General features: G+C 43.3%; 2 protein-coding genes across 4 annotated transcripts in view; both read left to right on the top strand.

The window, feature by feature from the left end:
* PPP1R14C (protein phosphatase 1 regulatory inhibitor subunit 14C) overlaps window positions 1–22220 on the top strand; it is a 535162-nt gene that overhangs the window by 371401 nt on the left and 141541 nt on the right. The window lies entirely within an intron of this gene.
* The window catches only part of PLEKHG1 (pleckstrin homology and RhoGEF domain containing G1), a 239848-nt gene that overhangs the window by 51362 nt on the left and 166266 nt on the right, over window positions 1–22220 (top strand). For 2 of the 3 annotated variants that reach the window (XM_066247882.1, XM_066247883.1), the window contains exon 2: window positions 11085–11143. The exons of the other annotated variant lie outside the window; for it this stretch is intronic. The gene's annotated coding sequence lies outside the window, so the exon portion shown is untranslated. The remainder of the gene's footprint in view (window positions 1–11084; window positions 11144–22220) is intronic. 3 annotated transcript variants of the gene reach the window in all.

The following is a 22220-nucleotide window of genomic DNA, read 5'->3' on the forward strand; positions in this document are numbered from 1 at the left end:
TTTTGTTTATGATTTAATAGAGAAAAATCTTTCTCTTTTTCTGAAAAACAGTTTTCAAGTTAGCATTTCAGTGAAGCGGAGAATGAGGCAGGAACCGAGGGTGAAGGGTTTCCTGGGCTGGGCTGAGGGGCCTGGGTTCATCCGGACAGCAGTCAGGGGACCTAGTGAGGGGTTGAAGCAAAGAAGTCACATGATCATATTTGTCATGTAGCGGACAGGATGGCAGTAGGACTGGAGGCAGACCAGAGGGGTGGTTGTGCTACAGTCCCATGTCAGAAAGTGATGAAGCCATGGACTAAGGCAGTAGAAATGGGTCCTGTCCAAGTCTAAGTTTTTATTCTGGATGAACTGTGCTGCCATTAGACTAATTTATTGGGTGTTTTAGGATGATTTAACCCTTTCAGAGCTAGAGGGGAACCTTGGAAGTTCTTAAGAAATGTAGTCATTTTATAAATGGCAAAACCTAAAGTCTAAAGGAAAGAAGTGATTGATTCCTCCAAGTCCAACAACTCATTTTTTAAATTGGTTTGGCCTTGGACCCAATTCTCCTGATTTTTTAAAATTTAATTTTAGATTTTTATTTATTTGTTTTTAGAGAGAGAGAGAGAGAGAGAGCAGAGGGAGGAGCAGGAAGCATCAACTCCCATTTGTGCCTTGACCAGGCCAGCTCAGGGTCTCGAACCAGCAACCTCATTGTTCCAGGTCAATGCTTCATCTGCTGCACCTCCACAGGTCAGGCCCAAGTCTCCTGATTCTAAAGCCAAGGCCCTCCCTCTGACACCACCCACCTGTCCTACCTGCTCTCCGCTAAGCACATGCCCAGGCCAATGTCCCACCTAAGGCACTATCACCTAGTGGTTGATTACACAGAGTGTGATATTGAAAGACTATTTTTCTCTAGTCAGCCGTGCCTGACTCTTGCAGATGACATAATTCTAGTCCTCCTTGATCTTCCCAGCTACACCTTCCTACCTACCACATTCAGAAGATGATATTGTCAATTACTTCCCAGAGAAAATAGAAGTCAGCCAAGAAAACACTGGCTAGTGCCTGCCTCGAAATCCAATAACTATCACCTACCTGCCCCTTGTTGTAACAGTGAAAGTATCCCGCCTTTACTTAACGCTGGGCCCTGGGTTCTGGGTCCCAGTTCCCCCTGTCTTATTTCAGGGATACTTTTGATCGTTTTCCATATTCCAGAATTTCTAGTCCCTTCCCTGAAAGATCTGTCCTGTCTGCATTTATCATCTGGACTCACCGTGCTTAGCATTCCTATCCAGTGAGCACGTTGCACTCAGTTATTCATTTAATAATTATTTGTAAGCGGCCACCATGTGCTGAGCTCGGGCAGTCTGCCGTGCACAAAAGGGAGGCACACGTGGGCTATATTGGGGGCACAGATGTTAAACATCTGTACTTGCTGAACATCAAGGTTGAGAAATACAATTCTAATTTTATGGCAGTCGGTGGTATATTCTAGTTTTTTTGTCAGTACTGTGTTTCAGGTGCATACTGACATCTGTGGCAATATGTTCTCTCTAGCATATCTGAGTGTGACAAAAGTCCCATCCTTTGCCCTTGGTTTTATACTCAAGTATCTGGGCTAGAAATGCACAGAAACAGAATCTGAAGCAATGTTTTATCTGCTCATGGTGTGGGAAACTAGGACCCACACATGTACTCTACACAAAATTAATGATTAAATAATAAACCATATTTTACCTACATTTTGCTTCTCTTTGTTTAAATTAATTTATTTTTAAAATTTATTGTGTTGATATGGTTTCAAGTGTCCCACTCAATATAACCACACCATCTACGAACCATATTTAAGATAGTCTAAACTTGCAAGTTAGACTGAAGAAAATCAGTCATTTTCTGTGAAGGAAAACCAAAAACATTATGCAGAAAAGATGATCTGTTACGTTCAGACTCCCTGAACTATTTTTTTTAATGGTATCCACATTAAGTTTGAACCTTATAAATCAGAAAAATAAATGTGCAAGCACAACTACATATGCTAATGACACGTTTAATAAAGAGAAATACCGTTTTCTCCGGGATAGATGGAAAATGACAGGGTTTCTTTGCACATGTCAGTTACCACCCTCCTCTGTTCCTCAGGGGCTACATCATTCAATTTTAGCATTTCCCCTCCTTGGAGAAGTAAAAACAGACCACATTAGCAAAACCAGAGATTTCCAGGAAGTAGGGTTGCCGTGACGGCGAGGACCGTGTAGAAAATGAATAAATCACTGTTCGGCGAGAACTGTAAAATGTTTTATTGGAAACCTACCCCCCCGTATTTATGTTTCCTTTTCCCCCCTGAACCTGAAAGCTCATTGGAATATTCTCAAGACAGATGTTAAATAAAAATCCTGTGATATATTTGGTAGTTCATTTTTTAAAAACTGTTGTGGCAAAGCCTATTTTTCTTGACTGATGTGGAAATGTTTAAAAAAAAGAGGTCTTCAGTGAAAGGAAATTACCTTTCCAAATATAATAAAGTGATGTAACAGTTTTTTTTCCACATGTCGCTTGAATAACAGCAGTGTTTTTGCAGAAGCCTGGTTATTTATTTATTTATTTATTTATTCATTTGCTTGTTTGTTTGTTTGTTTATTTATTTTGAAGGTCTGGCATGAAAAACCATCAATAACTTTGCCGTTAAACTAACAGGCAATCACAAATTCCGATTTCTAAAGCTAATCACATACTCCGATTTCTAAAGCTGTCTCTCAGACTGCTGAGTTATTAAATAACTAGCATAAGAAAAGTGGTATCTTCCGTTTCCTTTTACAAAAATCTAGTGTACTTCTGAGACAGTCTAACATGAAAAAACCACAGCCATCTGAATTCTGCTTGTTTTAGGGAGTTTCACTTTATTCATTGACATTGTTCACTTTTGCTGCTTGCTAACACATCCGTGTTGCTTAGCGTTATTAATCTAGGTTGAAAGAAGCTCTCGGACTCTAATCTATAAAAGGTGTTGCTTATAAATTTTTTTTGCTTAGAAGTGTTCATCATTTCTGTAGCTTCGTCCATTTTATTAAATACTGAACTTGCTAAAACCTTAATTTTCATAGTCATCTTTCTTCTCCTTATTTCTATCTGGACTTGAGGATCTTTGGAAAGTCTTGCCTTACCCATAATATCCGTCCACTGGTGATGTCAGCAGTGAAGAACAGCACCAGGGACCAGACCTGTAGAATCAGACCGGACCTTGTTTCAGCGACCTCGGTACTTGAATTCTAGCTAAGAAAGAATTCAAAGACAAGGCTCAAGCTATAAGAGAAGGTTTATTTAGAAAGTCACGAAGATAGAAGAAGTGAGCTATAGAAGAAATGGGCTCAGGACGTAAAGGACCCGGGAGAAAAGAGGAGGGAGAAGAGGAAGGCGCTAGTGTGCTCCCAGCAGGGAGAGCGAGCTGGGTCTTCCATCCTAAGGGCTTTTAAGGGTAGACATTTCAGGGGAGGTCCCAGGGCACGATCTCAAGAAACTATGCATCAGCTCTCCAGGTGTGTCCTTTCAGAGTCATGGTTTCCACTGATTGGTCGGCACCAGGGCACGAGTCGTTGGTCAGAGCAGCTGATCCTGAGGTCAGCCATGGCTTTGCTTGTCTGGTTTTGCTGCGTTTCTGGGCCCGGAGCTGAAACACAGCTGAGGTCAAGATGTATTTGATGGGGTCAGAGCCTCATTGTCCTGGGGGCTTAATGCTTAAGGGCTATTCCCCTATCCCCCTCCCCTTCTTCCCCCTCTAAGAGGGTTTAACATGCATGATTAGCAACATGCCGGGGGAGGAAAGGTGAAGGGGGTGCAGAACCATGTGAACAGTTACATGAAAAGTCAGGGGGTCTAAACCACATGACCAGCGATATGCTAGGGGAGGAGAGGGTACCCTGAGGGTGAGGTTCTTGTTTCCCTGTTTTCCCTGTTGCCAGGCACCCAGGTCTTTCTGCCCTGGGGACATCTGTGCAGGGCCCATCCTCCTTGCTCATTCCTGTCTCTCTAACTGCCTACCACAGTGTGTGACTAAGCCCCCAATTTTAATATTTGAGTTGTGTTCTTTTTTATTCTTTTAAGAGCACACTGTATCACTGAAGCCACCTCTGGACATGGTCGCTGGCTAAATCTGTGACCCTTCCCCCCACCCCCGTGCCCACCCCACTGGCTGCAGGTTCCCTAAGGGGAAGGACTGTCTCTGTCCTAAGTCACTGCTTGGTCCTCAGTCCCCATGCCTGGTTCACCGTTGGTGCTCTGACGCTGGATGCATTCCAGGCATTTTGAGAGTGGCAGAGATTGCTTGAGTGATAGGGAAGTGAGTTAAGAAAGTATTGATAACTATGTTTTAGCACTTGTGATGTAGCCACCATCCAACCTGTTCATTAATATACCTTCCTTCAAAGTCTGCTGTCTTTGGCAGAGGCTTGGCGATTTTCTTTTGTAACTCTAGCGTGTTAACAGCACTCGAATGTACATCATTCATTCAAGAAACATTCACTATTTCTCATTTTTGCCTGGTGCATCTCTAGTATTGAAAAACAAAGGAAAATGGTGTTGTAGTGCCCCATTCTAATTGGCCAGCTTTTCTTATTAAGAGGCCCACTTTGCTTTTATATTTTTAAGAATAAGAAAGAGAAGAATCTACAGAGGAATATAAGGAACAAGTCACCTACTGGAACTTTTCATCTCTGGTGAAGTACTAGATTTAACAAGACTATGTCACTTAATTCTGCCAACTGGTAGTCTATTTTAAAAAACAAACAAATGGGAAATGGCAAAGTCTAAGGTCTGGGCCATGAAAATCTGGTATGCAGTGTTGTTATTGCCTGACTGCTGTGGGGTTCTTTAAAAAAAAAAAATCACAGCTAGCCTGACCAGGCAGTGGCACAGTTTATAGAGTGTTGGTCTGGGATGCAAAGGATCCAGGTTCAAAACCCCGAGGTTGTCGGCTTGAGCGTGGGTTCATCCAGCTTGAGCACAGGCTCACCAGCTTGAGCACGGGGTAGCTAGCTTGAGCATGGGATCATAGACATGACCCCATGGTCGCTGGTTCGAGCCCAAAGGCCCCTAGCTTGAAGCCCAAGGTCGCTGGCTTGAGCCCAAGATCACTGGCTTGTGCAAGGGGTCACTCACTCGACTATAAGCCCCCCAAGTCAAGGCACATATGAGAAAGCAATCAATGAAAAACTAAGGTGCTGCAACGAGGAATTGATGCTTCTCATCTCCCTTCCTGTCTGTCTGTGCCTATCTGTCCCTTTCTCTGACTCTCTCTCTGTCAGAAAAATAAAATCAGAGCCAATTTGCCATGAAATATATATAGTCCAGGTTTGGGAAGCATCCAGAATCAGCCTTCATATCTTAATAATGTATGAAGAACTTTAATTAATTCTACACCTAGTACTGGTGTGTGAACCTGTGGAACCCAAAAACTGATTAACTGATTCAAACTAAAAACCGAACTTGTCTTAAACACTCAACTCATTTCATAAATATTGTTTCTGTGCAGCATTCGGTCAGTGCCTCAGTAAGGGGGCAGACCCAAGATCACATCGGATTGAGTGGGTACAACCTTCATTTTGACAGATTTTCCCTAAGATATCTGTTAAAACGCCACTGAAAACTGTTCAACGTTTTAAAAATTGCTGATGTATGTAGTTTTTCTAAGAACATGTTCATTTTGTAACACGAGATGCATTCCTCAGAGACACCGTGACTTATTCTGTAACCCTGTGCCTGGCACAGTGCCTGGCACACATCAGGCACTCACTGTGTAATTTGATCAAATTATGGGTACAACTAGTGTTTTTGCTGGTTAAAAAACCAATGAATACTAGCTATTGAAAGATCTGTACCCCTTCTCCATAGCCTCCTCTCCTAAATTCTAAGGTTTTTTTTTTTTAAGTGGTTGAGACCCACTGGTTTTCTTTTGAAACAAGAAATGGTCAATTAGAGATATTAAATTAGAAGTAGAAATTGACTTGATTTTGTAAGAAAGTTATAGAGTGCTTGCTTGTGTTTTGAGGTCTCTAGAATAGAAATGTGTCTATACTTAATAGGGTCCTAAATACTCATTGAATTAATAAATAAGAAACCAAGTCTGCCTGACCAGGCAGTGGCGCAATGGAAAGAGCATTGGCCTGGGACGCCGAGGACCCAGGTTCAAAACCCTAAGGTTACTGGCTTGAGTGTGGGCTCATCTGGCTTGAGCGCGGGCTCACCAGCTTGAGTGCCAGGTTGCTGGCTTGAGCATGGGATCTTAGACATGACCCCATGGTCGGTGGCTTGAGCCCAGAGGTCACTGGCTTGAAGTTTAAGGTCGCTGGCTTGAGCCCAAGGGTGTCACTGACTTGGCTGGAGCCCCCCAGTGGGGCTAGAATTTATACAGAGCAAAGATCCAGAAATAGCCAAAAGAATCTAGAAAAAGGAACAGGTAGGAGGAATTTAGAGATGTTATTTATATTGTTATAAAGCCGTGGGAATTTAGACAATGAGGTTTTCGCAACTTTTATAGTATCACGTTGGCCATGATAGGGAGCAAAAGGAAATCTCATATACTGTGGGTAGAATTGTAAATCGGTGCAATTACTCTTGAAAAAAATGTTGACATTACCCAATAAAGTCCAACATGTGTAAGATGAACAAGCCCGCAGTTCCAATTCAAGTAAATACAGGGTAGAAACATGAAATCCCAGCCATGTAAACACTGCTTTTAATAGAGGAAAAATGGAAACAATCTAAAGGTTCAACAGTAGAACATGCAAATATACCACAAAGTATCCAATGAAATACCATCAGTGCAAACAATTTCACTACACAGTCAGCAAAGCAACATGGAGCAATCTCACAGACATAATATTGAGTGGACAAAAAGCAAGTCTCATTGGTGCATGTGTAAGCTTATTTCTTGCTTCAAAAGCACACAATTTATTAATGTGAGATTCCTCTTTGTTTGCTAATTTCAGGCCTTACCAGTTTGCAGGATGGCTAGAGCAGCTCTGGCCTCTAAATTCTCTTATTGTGTCTTAAAAGAACAGGAAGAGTAATTTTAATAAAATACCCCCAATTAGGACTCACTGGTCCTGATTGGTCTGGCTTGAGCCATGTGCCTATCCATGAACCAATCACAGTAATCAGAGAGGTGTGTCATGATAAATGGCTTAGCTTAATTGATGTCATTCAGAGCTCATGGGCTGGGAGTTGGGACAGGGGGAGGGAAACACTGGTATGGTGGCCCGAAGGAGGGTAGTCCTACATCGAGTTTCTAAAATAACAGATGATATTACTCCACCTGCTTTGAACCACCAGTTTAAGAAGGTTTACTAGCTGTTGTTACTTGCTCATGATCTAGGAAGGAGTTGAGGCAGCTCAAAGCAGGGCAGGGAGAAGCCAGAACGTGGTTTTTGTGGTGCGGTTGACCTGGGTTACCCAGCAATCAGAATGGACAGATGTGGAGGGAGGGTAACCCAAGGTGGCAGGGATGGGGCAGAGCAGGATTCTAGTCCAAACACAGAGATTCCTTTTGGGTTTTACATGATCAAATTGTGTATCCTCTCAAAAATACTCACTTTGCTTTTGTCTACTTGACCATCTGTGTTACTGATTTTAAAGAGTACTTTTAGATACTCATGGGAGGAACATTCGGAGATTTGCCATCCTTTCGCTGTATTACTAACAATATTATAGTGTGCATTGGTCTAGTCTTGCGATTTCTCGTAGCCTCTCATGTGGATTTCCACCCTCACTTGGTTTTTTCTACGAATTTCATGTGTTTTACCCAAGAAATAAAGATAACAAATTTTGTGCTTACAAACAAATCTTAAGGTTTCCTATATTTCAAATAGTAGACATTTTAGATAAGATATTTATACTTTGGCTATTTTCATAGTCCTTATCATAAGTAGAAGTGCTATTTTTTAAAATCAGCCATGACTTTTAAATCTAAACAACACCTAGGTCAGGCCATTAGAAACTGTTTTTACCTAGTTCCTGGTTATGACGGTCCTCTAAATGCTAACTAACAAGGCTTTTATTTTGTCCTCCATATGAATAGCAAAGTTGGCCTCTTTTGTGGGTAGTTTTTGTTAACATTCATTTTGGAATATCTAGAATTGATCCCATAGTTATTGTCAGAGACACAAAGCTTTTAGTCTCTCTCCGCACTCTGTTGTCTAAAATTAAGAATAAGCTAATTTTAGACACTGGAGCTAAAAGGACATGGTGACATATTGGATTTGTGTCCCTTTTTTTACAAAACCAACCCTGAAATTTTTATTTATTTTTATTCTCAAAAGCACATTAGTTATGTTTTGTCTGCATAGCTTATTTTAAACATCACCTTGCATACACTTCAGACTATAAGGTTAGCACTATTCTCGGCCAAAAGCAATAAAACGTGACCTATTTTTACCAAGATTCAGTGAAGCGCAGTCAGCATTTTCTTTTCTCAAATATAACATCAATGGCTATTTATAACATCCCCCCAACTTTCAAAAGGTGGGGTTTTTTGATATAAAAGTCTATTTTTATTTGATGTCCTAAGTATGACGTATTAGCGGATTTTACGCTTAAGGCCAGATAATCAAATATTCTTAATGTGGGGTGTGTGTGTGTGTGTGTGTGTGTGTGTGTGTGTGTGTTTAAAATCCTATTTTGAATTCATAGAACAGCTTCAGAGCCCCTCAAGTATTCACCTATAAATAAGCATCGCTGTAAAAGCTCTCTTGCTCTTCTCGTATTCCTATAATGGTAGTTCACTTTCTACAGACCAAAAATATAAATTCATTGGTTTACCTCATATTGAATTTCCTGGCTAAATGATACTGTTTCCCCCTTTTTGTAAAAGTATATTTGTACTTTTCATTTCTCATGAGGAAAGAAAGCATTATCCTACAGTTTCCTTATATATTTTGTATAGAGATCCTTTATCACAAGCATAATTTTGTTTAATATCTATTTTCAGGCTTTCCATTTTCATGTATTTATGACTAGTCATTGCTGCCACTGGACGAAAAAAACATTGCTGTTTACATATTATTTTCTCAAATTATCTTACAGCACCTTTACTATTTCCAGTTGGGTATGTTTCAGACAGTTCTCTAGAGTTTTCTAGTTATTCAACCTTGTCACCTGCTGATGGTGGTGATTTATGGATAGTTCGTTTGTGTCCTCTTACTATTGCATTGTGAGCATCTTTTATTTCATTCTGACTTTTTAATAAAATCGTCTATTGGTTTTAGATCTTTTAAAAAATAATGGTAGGTGATCTTTCTATTTCTAGGTTACTAAGAGACCTTCAGATATCAGGGCTGAGTTTATCACATGCCATTGTACCATTTTGAAAATATGAATATGTATTGATCTCTTGTGACCTATTGATAATGCATAGCAGATCTACTTATAGAGTGTTTCTAGAATAAGCTCAATATATATTATTCTATCATTATTTTTCTATACTAGAAATTGAGTTTTCTGAGCACTTTATTAGTACTCTTTTGTTTTATTTAAGTCAAACAAGCCTCTTACACCTTTTTTCTCTCTTTATGTCTTATCGGATTTAGTTATCAGTCTTGTGCTAGCTTCATCAAAGAAAGGAGCCTCATTTGTTCAAATCCTGAAAGCTCTTTATGTGGTTTGGGAATAATCTAATCCTTGAGTCTAAACTTCTATATTTTTGGTTCAATTTTAATAATTAAATATGACCTTAGAAAACTATTTCCATGTAGATATTTAAATTTATTCACAAGGAGATGTTTATTCACAAGTTTGTGAATAAATTTATATAGCACTTTTTAAAATTTTTTAATCTCTTTCATGCCTGTGATGTATTCCTATAATAATTCTGGTTTCATGTTGGATTTTATTACTAGATTTGCCTGAAATTCGTCTACAAGTTATTGCATTCTTTAATGAACCAGCTACTATTTTTAAATATCTAAGTGCCAGATCACTGCTTGTATTTCAAGTTCTGCCTTTCTTATATTTATTGCTGATTTTCAACTTTACTGAGTTTATGAATTTAGTTTATTTTTTTGTTCTCTCAATTAAAAAGAAGATGAAACTACCTCTTTTACTCCCATATACAAAATGCAACTGGCTTGCTCGTTTCCATACAATTGATGACATGACCTAGGATTTCAGACTTAAATAGGGCTAATTAGTCTAGTAAAGTTCTTAATTTAATTTATTTCAAAAACTTTGAAAGTTTGCACTCAATTTGGACAATTGTTAGAATAATTAGCATACTTGATTCTTCTTTATCTGCTTTTAATGCTGTCCACCAGCACTACTCGGGGACTACTTTTTTTACTCTTCACTTTTTATTTTGATTTATTCATCAGTAACTGGAATATTTTAATAACTTTTCATGAAGATACCCAGCTGATAAATGTTAGGCACATTTGTTTGTTCTTTTAAAGTCTACAAGCATTAAAATGTACATGCTTTTTTCCTTTTCAAAAATAGTGACCAGAAAAAAAACAGCAAACCCCAAATTTTACCAGATGTAAACATCACCCCCATGAACATCTATGCTCCCTACCCCAGCTACCTTGCAAAAATGTAAGATGAGAGGAATTATGGGATACAGCCATGGAGAATAGAGTAGAGTAGCCATGGCCTTAGAAAGTTGTTCCATCCAGTGGAGGACTTGTGTTTTGGAGATAGGGATACGATGGTTGAGACTAAGTGAAGTAGTTCATTTTCTTTCCACTCCTCATGGTTTCATTCCTCCAGGTAGGGGAAATTCTTCCTGGCATCTGGCAAGTCAATGAACTTAGTTATTAAGTGCTGTTGAAAGTTCAGATCTCTTTTGAATTCTCTGAATATTTCAAAGAATTGGACATCAGTAACTTTCTAATATCATATCCTGTAAGGTTTTTTTTAATTAAATTATTTATGCTTATTGTTTTAGAGGTTCTTATAGGCTAATAACATAGGTGTGGCATTTTCCTGGGGAAATTTTGGCCTTTGTGAATCCAACCTTCCATTTGCTACTTAAAATGAGCCCTGATTCTCATCCATGTGGAGAAGTAATATATATAAGTTTTACTTTCAGCAACTTGCTCTTTGTGTTCCCACAACAGGTGAAGACGGGTATCAGGAGTCCGTGGGTGATGACACCGAAGAAGCTACAGCTATAAAAGTGAGCTGTTTTCATTTTCTGCCATTGAGTATGAACCATGTTAGAAAGTTAATGTGCTCAAAGTTTAGGTTTGTTAGGTATTTTTGTGTGTAAGTACACTGTAGGCACAGTTTTTCTTGTTCTTAACTATTTTGTAAGAGAATAACAAATATTCTAACAACAGGGTGAATTATGAAAGAAAATGCATACTTCAAAATACATACATGAAGGATAAAGATGGAGTGAGGAAGAGAAAATGATATTTAGAGTCATTTCTTCCCATGAGGCTTCTAGTTAATGAGTCAGTCTTTAGGTAATACTTTAAATGCTTCTCATTGGTCAGAAGAGTTCTTCTTGTTCTTTTTTTTTTTTCTGAAGTTGGAAACGGGGAGGCAGTCAGACAGACTCCCGCATGCACCTGACCGGGATCCACCCGGCATGCCCACCAGGGGGCGATGCTCTGCCCATCTGGGGCGTTGCTCTGTTGCAACCAGAGCCATTCTAGCACCTGAGGCAGAGGCCATGGAGCCATCCTCAGCACCCAGGCAAACTTTGCTCCAATGGAGCCTTGGCTGCAGGAGGGGAAGAGAGAGACAGAGAGGAAGGAGAGGGGGAAGGGTGGAGAAGCAGATGGGCGCTTCTCCTGTGTGCCCTGGCTGGGAATCAAACCCGGGACTCCCGCACTCCAGGCCGACGCTCTACCACTGAGCTAACCAGCCAGGGCCTTCTTTTTCTTTTTACCATCTTTTTCTTCGAGATTTAAAATCTCAATCCACTTCGGTGATGGTAGTATTTGAAAAGCCACAAAGAATAATAAAAAGGCAAAGGAAGAAAAAGGATATGACCTTTTATTAAGTTTAAGCAATTATTTTACTCTGTTTCTTTCCTAAGAACTTCAATTTATCATACTCTGATCACATTATAAGCTATTTGTCAAGACCTGAAATGTTGAACTAACATTGTTCAATTACGTATCGGATGCTTTCTAGGACAATAGGAACATAAGAAGAAGCTCAGGTTGGTAGGCCTAGCATCATCACATTTTATTTACAAGTTTATATTTTCAATTTTATACCAGATCTTTTTGTTTAAACAAACAGTGGAACAACAACAACAACAAAAAGCTGAAGTGTTATAATGAATTAGAACTTTGTTGCTTTTAACCAGCAAAATAATAATGCTTTATTGGAATTATAAATATTTGATACACTACACTATTCTTCTTGACGTACTTAAAGTTATTACTGAGACAAATGGTATTTTAATGGAGTAAAGGTGACTTTGCTTGTGTCAGAGTTCATTGGTGTTTTATTAACTGGTAAAACAATGGTTTTCTTACTGCACATCTTCATTACTGGCAAGAAAGTCCCAGAAGATCTTTTGCCAAACTTATGACTATAATGCTGAGTAAGTTAAACCTTAAGAGTCTGTGGTTGAGAGTTGACTCATCCATTAGGCACAGTGCCCAGGGTCTCTGATGCTTTTAGTGGCCATAAAAATGTTTTAATTTTAATTTCTTTTAGAAGCAAGATAAAATGAAAACAATAGTAGTGAATTTATCATAATGAATCCAGCCTGAATTATATTTTTCTTTATACCAATGCAGTCGTAAAATATAATTTTTAATATGTTTTTATGGAAGAAAAAGCCGAAGTGCACAAAGCCCAAGAGTGTCACCGTCAGTGGGTCACAGTCGGGCTGGCTCTACATACATACACAAAGCCCGAGAGTGCCACCATCAGCGGGTCACAGTCAGGCTGGCTCTACATACGTACACAAAGCCCGAGAGTGCCACCGTCAGTGGGTCACAGTCAGGCTGGCTCTACATACGTACACAAAGCCCGAGAGTGCCACCATCAGCGGGTCACAGTCAGGCTGGCTCTACATACATACACAAAGCCCGAGAGTGCCACCATCAGTGGGTCACAGTCAGGCTGGCTCTACATACATACACAAAGCCCGAGAGTGATACCATCAGCGGGTCACAGTCAGGCTGGCTCTACATACATACACAAAGCCCGAGAGTGCCACCGTCAGTGGGTCACAGTCGGGCTGGCTCTACATACGTACACAAAGCCCGAGAGTGCCACCATCAGCGGGTCACAGTCAGGCTGGCTCTACATACGTACACAAAGCCCGAGAGTGCCACCATCAGCGGGTCACAGTCAGGCTGGCTCTACATACGTACACAAAGCCCGAGAGTGCCACCGTCAGTGGGTCACAGTCAGGCTGGCTCTACATACGTACACAAAGCCTGAGAGTGCCACCGTCAGTGGGTCACAGTCAGGCTGGCTCTACATACATACACAAAGCCCGAGAGTGTCACCGTCAGCGGGTCACAGTCAGGCTGGCTCTACATACATACACAAAGCCCGAGAGTGTCACCGTCAGCGGGTCACAGTCGGGCTGGCTCTACATACATACACAAAGCCCGAGAGTGTCACCGTCAGCGGGTCACAGTCGGGCTGGCTCTACATACGTACACAAAGCCCGAGAGTGTCACCGTCAGCGGGTCACAGTCAGGCTGGCTCTACATACATACACAAAGCCCGAGAGTGTCACCGTCAGCGGGTCACAGTCGGGCTGGCTCTACATACATACACAAAGCCCGAGAGTGTCACCGTCAGCGGGTCACAGTCGGGCTGGCTCTACATACATACACAAAGCCCGAGAGTGCCACCATCAGCGGGTCACAGTCAGGCTGGCTCTACATACGTACACAAAGCCCAAGAGTGCCACCGTCAGCGGGTCACAGTCGGGCTGGCTCTACATACGTACACAAAGCCCGAGAGTGCCACCATCAGCGGGTCACAGTCAGGCTGGCTCTACATACATACACAAAGCCCGAGAGTGTCACCGTCAGCGGGTCACAGTCGGGCTGGCTCTACATACATACACAAAGCCCGAGAGTGTCACCGTCAGCGGGTCACAGTCGGGCTGGCTCTACATACATACACAAAGCCCGAGAGTGCCACCATCAGCGGGTCACAGTCAGGCTGGCTCTACATACGTACACAAAGCCCAAGAGTGCCACCGTCAGTGGGTCACAGTCAGGCTGGCTCTACATACATACACAAAGCCCGAGAGTGCCACCGTCAGCGGGTCACAGTCAGGCTGGCTCTACATACGTACACAAAGCCCGAGAGTGCCACCATCAGCGGGTCACAGTCAGGCTGGCTCTACATACGTACACAAAGCCCAAGAGTGCCACCGTCAGTGGGTCACAGTCGGGCTGGCTCTACATACATACACAAAGCCCGAGAGTGTCACCGTCAGCGGGTCACAGTCAGGCTGGCTCTACATACGTACACAAAGCCCAAGAGTGCCACCGTCAGTGGGTCACAGTCAGGCTGGCTCTACATACGTACACAAAGCCCAAGAGTGCCACCGTCAGTGGGTCACAGTCAGGCTGGCTCTACATACGTACACAAAGCCTGAGAGTGTCACCATCAGTGGGTCACAGTCAGGCTGGCTCTACATACGTACACAAAGCCCGAGAGTGCCACCATCAGCGGGTCACAGTCAGGCTGGCTCTACATACATACACAAAGCCCGAGAGTGTCACCGTCAGCGGGTCACAGTCAGGCTGGCTCTACATACGTACACAAAGCCCAAGAGTGTCACCGTCAATGGGTCACAGTCGGGCTGGCTCTACATACATACACAAAGCCCGAGAGTGCCACCATCAGCGGGTCACAGTCAGGCTGGCTCTACATACATACACAAAGCCCGAGAGTGCCACCATCAGCGGGTCACAGTCAGGCTGGCTCTACATACGTACACAAAGCCCGAGAGTGCCACCGTCAGTGGGTCACAGTCGGGCTGGCTCTACATACATACACAAAGCCCGAGAGTGCCACCGTCAGTGGGTCACAGTCGGGCTGGCTCTACATACATACACAAAGCCCGAGAGTGCCACCGTCAGTGGGTCACAGTCGGGCTGGCTCTACATACATACACAAAGCCCGAGAGTGCCACCGTCAGTGGGTCACAGTCGGGCTGGCTCTACATACATACACAAAGCCCGAGAGTGCCACCATCAGTGGGTCACAGTCGGGCTGGCTCTACATACGTACACAAAGCCCGAGAGTGCCACCATCAGCGGGTCACAGTCGGGCTGGCTCTACATACATACACAAAGCCCGAGAGTGCCACCGTCAGTGGGTCACAGTCGGGCTGGCTCTACATACGTGACAGATGCAGTTACTTGAGTACTTTTTTCCCCCCCCTGGAAAGGAGTAATCATTTTTTGTTCATAAGTGATTATTATCTTCTCTGTAAATGAGTTTATCGACGTGTCTGCCCACCAGTGAGATGCATGGTTCTAGCTACAAAGAAAGAAATGACATATTTTTAGGTTAGATAGCTATGGTCCTTCATTCTGTTTTTCTAGAATAAAATAACAAAGTTCTCCTCTGAAAGACCCGGTGATACTCTGTTTGCTGTGTAATGTGCTGTGGAAGCCAAGGGAAGGGGAAGGAAGACTGGGCTCAGGACTCTGGCCTGGACGAGCGTCTTTGCCTGAGGGCTGAGCGTTCCTTCCGAAAGTGCCTCCCGCCTCCTCGCTACTGCTGCAGTCTAGGATTTTATTTACTTCTCCCATCATTGCTAATCTATATTCTTGCATGTATGACATTTTCAATTACTGCAACTGACCTGGTTTTGTTTGTTTCTTTCTTTTTTTTTTTTTTTTGCATTTTTCTGAAGCTGGAAACAGGGAGAGACAGTCAGACAGACTCCCGCATGCGCCCAACCGGGATCCACCCGGCACGCCCACCAGGGGCGACACTCTGCCCACCAGGGGGCGATGCTCTGCCCATCCTGGGCGTCGCCATGTTGCGACCAGAGCCACTCTAGCGCCTGGGGCAGAGGCCAAGGAGCCATCCCCAGTGCCCGGGCCATCTTTGCTCCAATGGAGCCTCGGCTGCGGGAGGGGAAGAGAGAGACAGAGAAGAAGGCACAGCGGAGGGGTGGAGAAGCAAATGGGCGCTTCTCCTATGTGCCCTGGCCGGGAATCGAACCCGGGTCCTCCGCACGCTAGGCTGACGCTCTACCGCTGAGCCAACCGGCCAGGGCCTTGTTTGTTTCTTAAACCATGATCTAATTTGGGGGGAAATATCTTTTGTTCACCTCCAACGGCAGTGACCATATAAACTGTGCACAGAATACCTTCTGAAAAGGCACTTGTTGATTGAAAGTAAGTGTGCTGCATGTCTGAGGGACTGCTTATTCAAAATAGGTGCCCACTCAAATAGAAACTCCCTGAGAGACAGGATCTTTGAATGTTTTGTTCGTTGCTCTATATTTCAGAAGAAGCCAGACATATGAGAGAGGTGGAGATGTTTGCTGAAAGAATGAATGAACTACCGGCAATTCCCTCCTCTGGAAGAGTCATTACTGCCTCCACCCCCAACCCCCTTCTCCACATATCAAGGCTCCAGGCCTCTGGTTTGTGGTAGTAACAGTGGAGACCGGGCACTGGAAGGGCATGTCCCCAGTCCCTGGAGAGGTGACCTTGTGCTGCTCAGTTCCCATCTTGAGACTCAATTTATCCTTTCCTCAAAAAACAGATGGTTGGGCTGGAAGGAATCATTGTAGTCTTCTAGAACAATAACAAAAAAAGATATTCCAATGACCTTTTCCATCTTAGTGGTCCTCCTGGGCTCCCCTCAACCCATCACGTCTCAGGCTGGTTCAAGCCACCCCAAGCTCCCTCTTCCCAGCGCCCCTGCAAGAAAACGATCCCTGTATTTCTAGAACAGCTATTTATTTTAAATGTAAATTGCATGTTACTAAATGATAAACATCCTCACCCACCCTCCAAAGAAAAATCATGTTAGATACCTCTAAAGTGTTCTGAAATTGTTTTTGGGGTATATAAGTGAACTACCAAACTTCTAGTTCTCAGACTGGCAGGTGTCTGGACATTTATACAAAAAATATCTACAGGATACAATATAAAATGATGGTCTACCAACCTGTTACATACAAACCATAGGTAAGAGCTGTCCTCTCTGGGGAAGCAAGCCAGCATATCCACAGGTATCACTTAATCAAATTAAGCTCCAGCTACTGAAGACCTAAGTCCAGGGGTATGAACAGAAGAAATCAACCAACAGTTAGTAGTATTTGATTAGGTGGTATTAATCTACAGAAACTGTTGAAAAATCAGAACCTATTTTGCATAGTTTGTTGACCCTAGAGCAAGGGTCCCCAAACTATGGCCCACGAGCCACATGCGGCCCCCTGGAAGGTACACCTCTTTCATTGGTGGTCAGTGAGAGGAGCATAGTTCCCATTGAAATACTGGTCAGTTTGTTGATTTAAATTTACTTGTTTTTTATTTTAAATATTGTATTTGTTCCCGTTTTGTTTTTTTACTTTAAAATAAGATATGTGCAGTGTGCATAGGGATTTGTTCATAGTTTTTTTATAGTCTGGCCCTCCAATGGTCTGAGGGACAGTGAACTGGCCCCCTGTGTAAAAAGTTTGGGGACCCCTGCCCTAGAGGAACAGAATGCATTATTTAGGGTTTTTTGTTGTTGGTATGATGTGTATGTGTGTGTGATTCAGCTTCAAGACTGCACTTTTGAAGTACCACTAAAAATATATACGAATACACGCACATTCAGATACACTTAATTTTTTTTCTGAATATCCTGGCCCCTGCATTGACTCTCAGTGCGTCCTTACCCAGGGTTTCACCTGCCCCAGGTCTCTGATGAGAGAGTGTCAGGGAGAAGCTGCCACTAGAAGTCCACAGCCTAGAGCTGTCCGAGGAGAAGAAAGATACCAAACAAATGTCCCTGGGCAAAAAGTGGGCACCAGGGTACTCAGGCATCCTGATCTTGACTGTTCTTTTTTTTTTTTTTTTTTTTTTTTTTTTTTGTATTTTTCCGAAGTTAGAAGTGGGAAGGCAGACAGACTCCCGCATGCACCCGACTGGGATCCACCCGGCATGCCTACTAGGGGGCGATGCTCTGCCCATCTGGGGCATTGCTCCATTGTGGCTGGAGCCATTCTAGTGCCAGAGGCGGAGGCAATGGAGTCATCCTCAGCACCCGGGCCAGCTTTGCTCCAATAGAGCCTTGGCTGCAGGAGGGGAAGAGAGAGATGGAGAGGAAGGAGAGGGAGAAGGGTGGAGAAGCAGATGGGCGCTTCTCCTATGTGCCCTGACTGGGAATCAAACCCAGGACTTCCACATGCCGGCCATCGCTCTACCGCTGAGCCAACCAGCCAGGGCCTTGACTGTTCTTGCTTGCAAATGCCAAGCCCCTTAGACAGCTGAGTGGAGGAACAGGAAAGTGAAGTGCTGTTAGTGAAGATACAGAAGCTCACAAATGGTGTTTCCCCTATATTTGCTTGACTAAGCGCTGCCATCATGGTGCCTTGTGGCCCCACTGTGTGCTTGTGTTCTTTAGAAAGTCAGTGTCGCTCTAGTGTCTTACGCCCCTGTCTGAGGACTCTGACTGCCTCTTCATGAGCAGTTGCAGGAAGACTTCACATTAAACCCATCCCAGGTCGGTATTTGGTTCCGAGTCAACTCAGAAGTGTGTAGTCTTGAAGCTGAGGGCTTTGTGGGATTGCAGTATTGTGGCTTTTCACCCCTAAGTCTACAAACAACATGGTGAAGGCATGCTTAGGGAGGAGTCCACACTATACATCCCTTCACATGTCCTATAAGTGACCTTGCCACTGTGTTCCCAGGGCCTTCTAAGTGCCTTACTTAGGGCGGATGGATTTGTTGGAAGGCAGCTAATAGAGGAATTAACCAGTGGCTACAGCATAAATTATTCATAATGTGAATAAATAAGCTGTTGTATTGAGCTAGACGTTGCTAATAATATACCCATCAGTACAAATGCCGGCACAGCGCCAGAGGACAGGGACTTGGTGCTGTGTGGAATCTTCAAGAAGTTGTTGCAATGCTTTCCCTCAGTTTCTTCTGTCACAAAACCCCCTGATGATTTCTTGACGTAGTGGGATCATGGAAATTATTGTTTTTAAATAAATAATCAAAGGTGAAAAGTGCTATAATAACTAAATATTGTGGTTACCAAAAATATAGCACAAAATCATGGCATTCCGAGAAATGTACAGATTTGACTCTTAAGTATTAGGCACCTCTCCTCTGTTAAAATGTGTCTCCTATCACAGGGTTCTGGAACTTGGTTGTACAACAGTGTGAATATGCTTAACACTATTGAACTGTGCACTCAAAAATGGTTAAAAGGCCCTGGCTGGTTGGCTCAGTGGTAGAGCATTGGCCCGGTGTGTGGAAGTCCCAGGTTCAATTCCCGGTCAAGGCAGAAAGGAGAAGCATCCATCTGATTCTCCCTTCCTTCCCCTCTTGCTTCTCTTTCTCTCTCTCTTTCCTCCCTTCCTGCAGCCAGGGCTCAACTAGAGCAAGTTGGCCCTGGGCTCTGAGGACGGCTCCATGAGGCACTAAAAAATGGCTCGGGTCACAACAGAGCAAGGGCCCCAGATGGGCAGAGCATTGCCCCCTAGTAGGCTAGCCAGGTGGACCCCGGTCAGGGCACATGTGGGTCTGTCTCTGCCTCCCCTCCTTTCACTAAAATAAAAGAAAAACAGTTAAGATAGTAAATTGTATGTGGTGTGTATTTTACCGCAATTTAAATATTTTTAAAACTATCACTTAGAAGTTTGCATGCCGTGAGCTGGTGTAGAGACTCCACACCCATAGGACTGGGGGGCGTGGGGACCAGAGGGGAAGACTTCCTCCTTGTGGTTCCTTTGTGATGTCTGATGAAGGGGGCGTGGAGGTCCCCAACCATTCCTAAGAGAAAAAGGACACAGGTTTAAAGAAAAATGTACGTGTTTTCTCGTGAAGGGATGGCCTTTGGAATGAGGATCCGGTTCCCATTTCTGACATTGAGTATTAGGGAATTTTCAGGACACTATATCCTCAACTTTGTGGAATTATGGCAGTAGGTTTTTGTCAAAAACAAGGAGGGGGGGGCTGCCTGGTCAAATAAGTTTGGGATTTAAGGAGAGTCAGTGAGTTTGTTTTTCAGCAAAATCTGCCAAGCCTTTCCTGTCATGCCCTCAACAGTATGTTTTCAACATGGAAGTATTAATAGCAGGGTTTCTCAAACTTACTGGACCATGGAATACCTCCTGCCACCCCACAGCAACTTGGCCCACCTACTACTTTTTTTAACTTATTGCTATGTTGTTCCGTGGCAGGTAGTTTGGTAAATGCAGATTTAAGTCAAGTACGGGAAAGAAGAAGTAAGCAGCATGAACACAGATATCAGTTATAGAAGAAATATAAATGGCCCTGGCCGGTTGGCTCAGTGGTAGAGCGTCGACCTGGCATGCGGGGAACCCGGGTTCGATCCCCGGCCAGGGCACATAGGAGAAGCGCCCATTTGCTTCTCCACTCCCCCTCCCCTCCTTCCTCTCTGTCTCTCTCTTCCCCTCCCGCAGCCAAGGCTCCATTGGAGCAAAGATGGCCCGGGCACTGGGGATGGCTCCTTGGCCTCTGCCCCAGGTGCTAGAGTGGCTCTGGTCACGGCAGAGCGACGCCCCGGAGGGGCAGAGCATCGCCCCCTGGTGGGCAGAGCGTCGCCCCTGGTGGGCGTGCCAGGTGGATCCTGGTCGGGCGCATGCTGGAGTCTGTCTGACTATCTCTCCCCATTTCCAGCTTCAGAAAAATACAAAAAAAAAAAGAAATATAAATGAACTGAAGCCATTTTGTGACCTGTCCCTGTAGGAGACATACAGTAGCTCCAAGGGCGCCAACTGGGTAACCAGCAAGGGACCGCCCTCAAGTGTGCTGGTTAGGGTGTGACTCTGACCTGTGTGTCCCATCTAAAGCGTGTGGGGCTTCTTGATGCACTTAGCTAAGCCACTGGCTCAGGGATCAGCAAAGGATGACATTCAGTCATCTGAAATTCTAATGCGGAAGAAAATTTCCTTAGATCTTTTGCTATTTAAACTACTTCCTAGAAAGTGACAGAGGACAATCTGACTTTGGGTGATGGGTATGCAACATAAGTGAACGACAAGATAACCTGGACTTGTTATCTTTGAATATATGTATCCTGATTTATTGATGTCGCCCCATTAAAAATAAAATTATTTTAAAAAATAAATAAATAAATAAACTACTTCCAGTCTAATAACATCGGATGGAGTCTGACGAAATCCTTATGCAACACATTTTTGGAAAAGAAACAGCACAAAATAACTTAGCGTAGTTGTTACTGATACGTCGTTAAAAGCAATCTGTGCCAGGATGATCATTTTATAAATGAGTGCCCACTTCATATCAAGTACTACGTATGAAGCACGAAACATTGTGGGGGGTGCAAAGGCAAGAACACAAGTGTTCTACCCTTGTAGCGACGATGGTGAATTGAGTCAGAGGAGGTAACGCGCGCACACAAATACCAGTCCCGCGAAGCAGCATGGGATAGGGTGGTACCAGAAATTTAGAGCATCGAAAGGTTAGAAGTGTAATCCAACGAGATGTACCTCCTATATAAATAGTTCACTTGTGAATGTTTTTGAAAATAATGGTTGTTTTCTGTTGATTGGGTATAAAGTTATGAATTAAATCAAAATCATTTCATTGTTTTTCAAATCATCAATATCCTTACCTAACGTTTTCTTTGCTGGGCCTGTCATTTTTCGGGGAGAGCCGTCTTGGCACTCTCCTTGTGTTAGTAGATTGTCAATTTTTTTCTTTTATCTCTATCAGTTTTTCCTCTATATGTTTCAAAGCTAGGTTATGCTTTAGATACCTAAAGGTTAACAAGTTATTCTCTTACTAGGTAATTGTATTTTAGAAGCCACATAGAATAGCTTGAAGGTTTCAGGTTTTTCACATCTGCAGCTGACAACGACCCTTGGACAGACCTGCCAGGGGCTTGCCCAGGGACCATCTTACAGGTGTGGAAAGACCATCACGTAAAATGTCAAGAGAACCAGACGCGCTCAGAGGCACCGGCTCTGCTTTCAGCCGCAGTGGATAATGAATCTAGTGTCTGGAACAGAGAATTAGTTGTAATATTTGAGAAACTTGTAGACGTGTTGGACCAGATTCACCAAGCTTAAGAAGTCAGTTAAACAG

This window comes from Saccopteryx bilineata, chromosome 12 (assembly GCF_036850765.1).
Source record: "Saccopteryx bilineata isolate mSacBil1 chromosome 12, mSacBil1_pri_phased_curated, whole genome shotgun sequence".
Lineage (NCBI taxonomy): Eukaryota > Metazoa > Chordata > Mammalia > Chiroptera > Emballonuridae > Saccopteryx > Saccopteryx bilineata.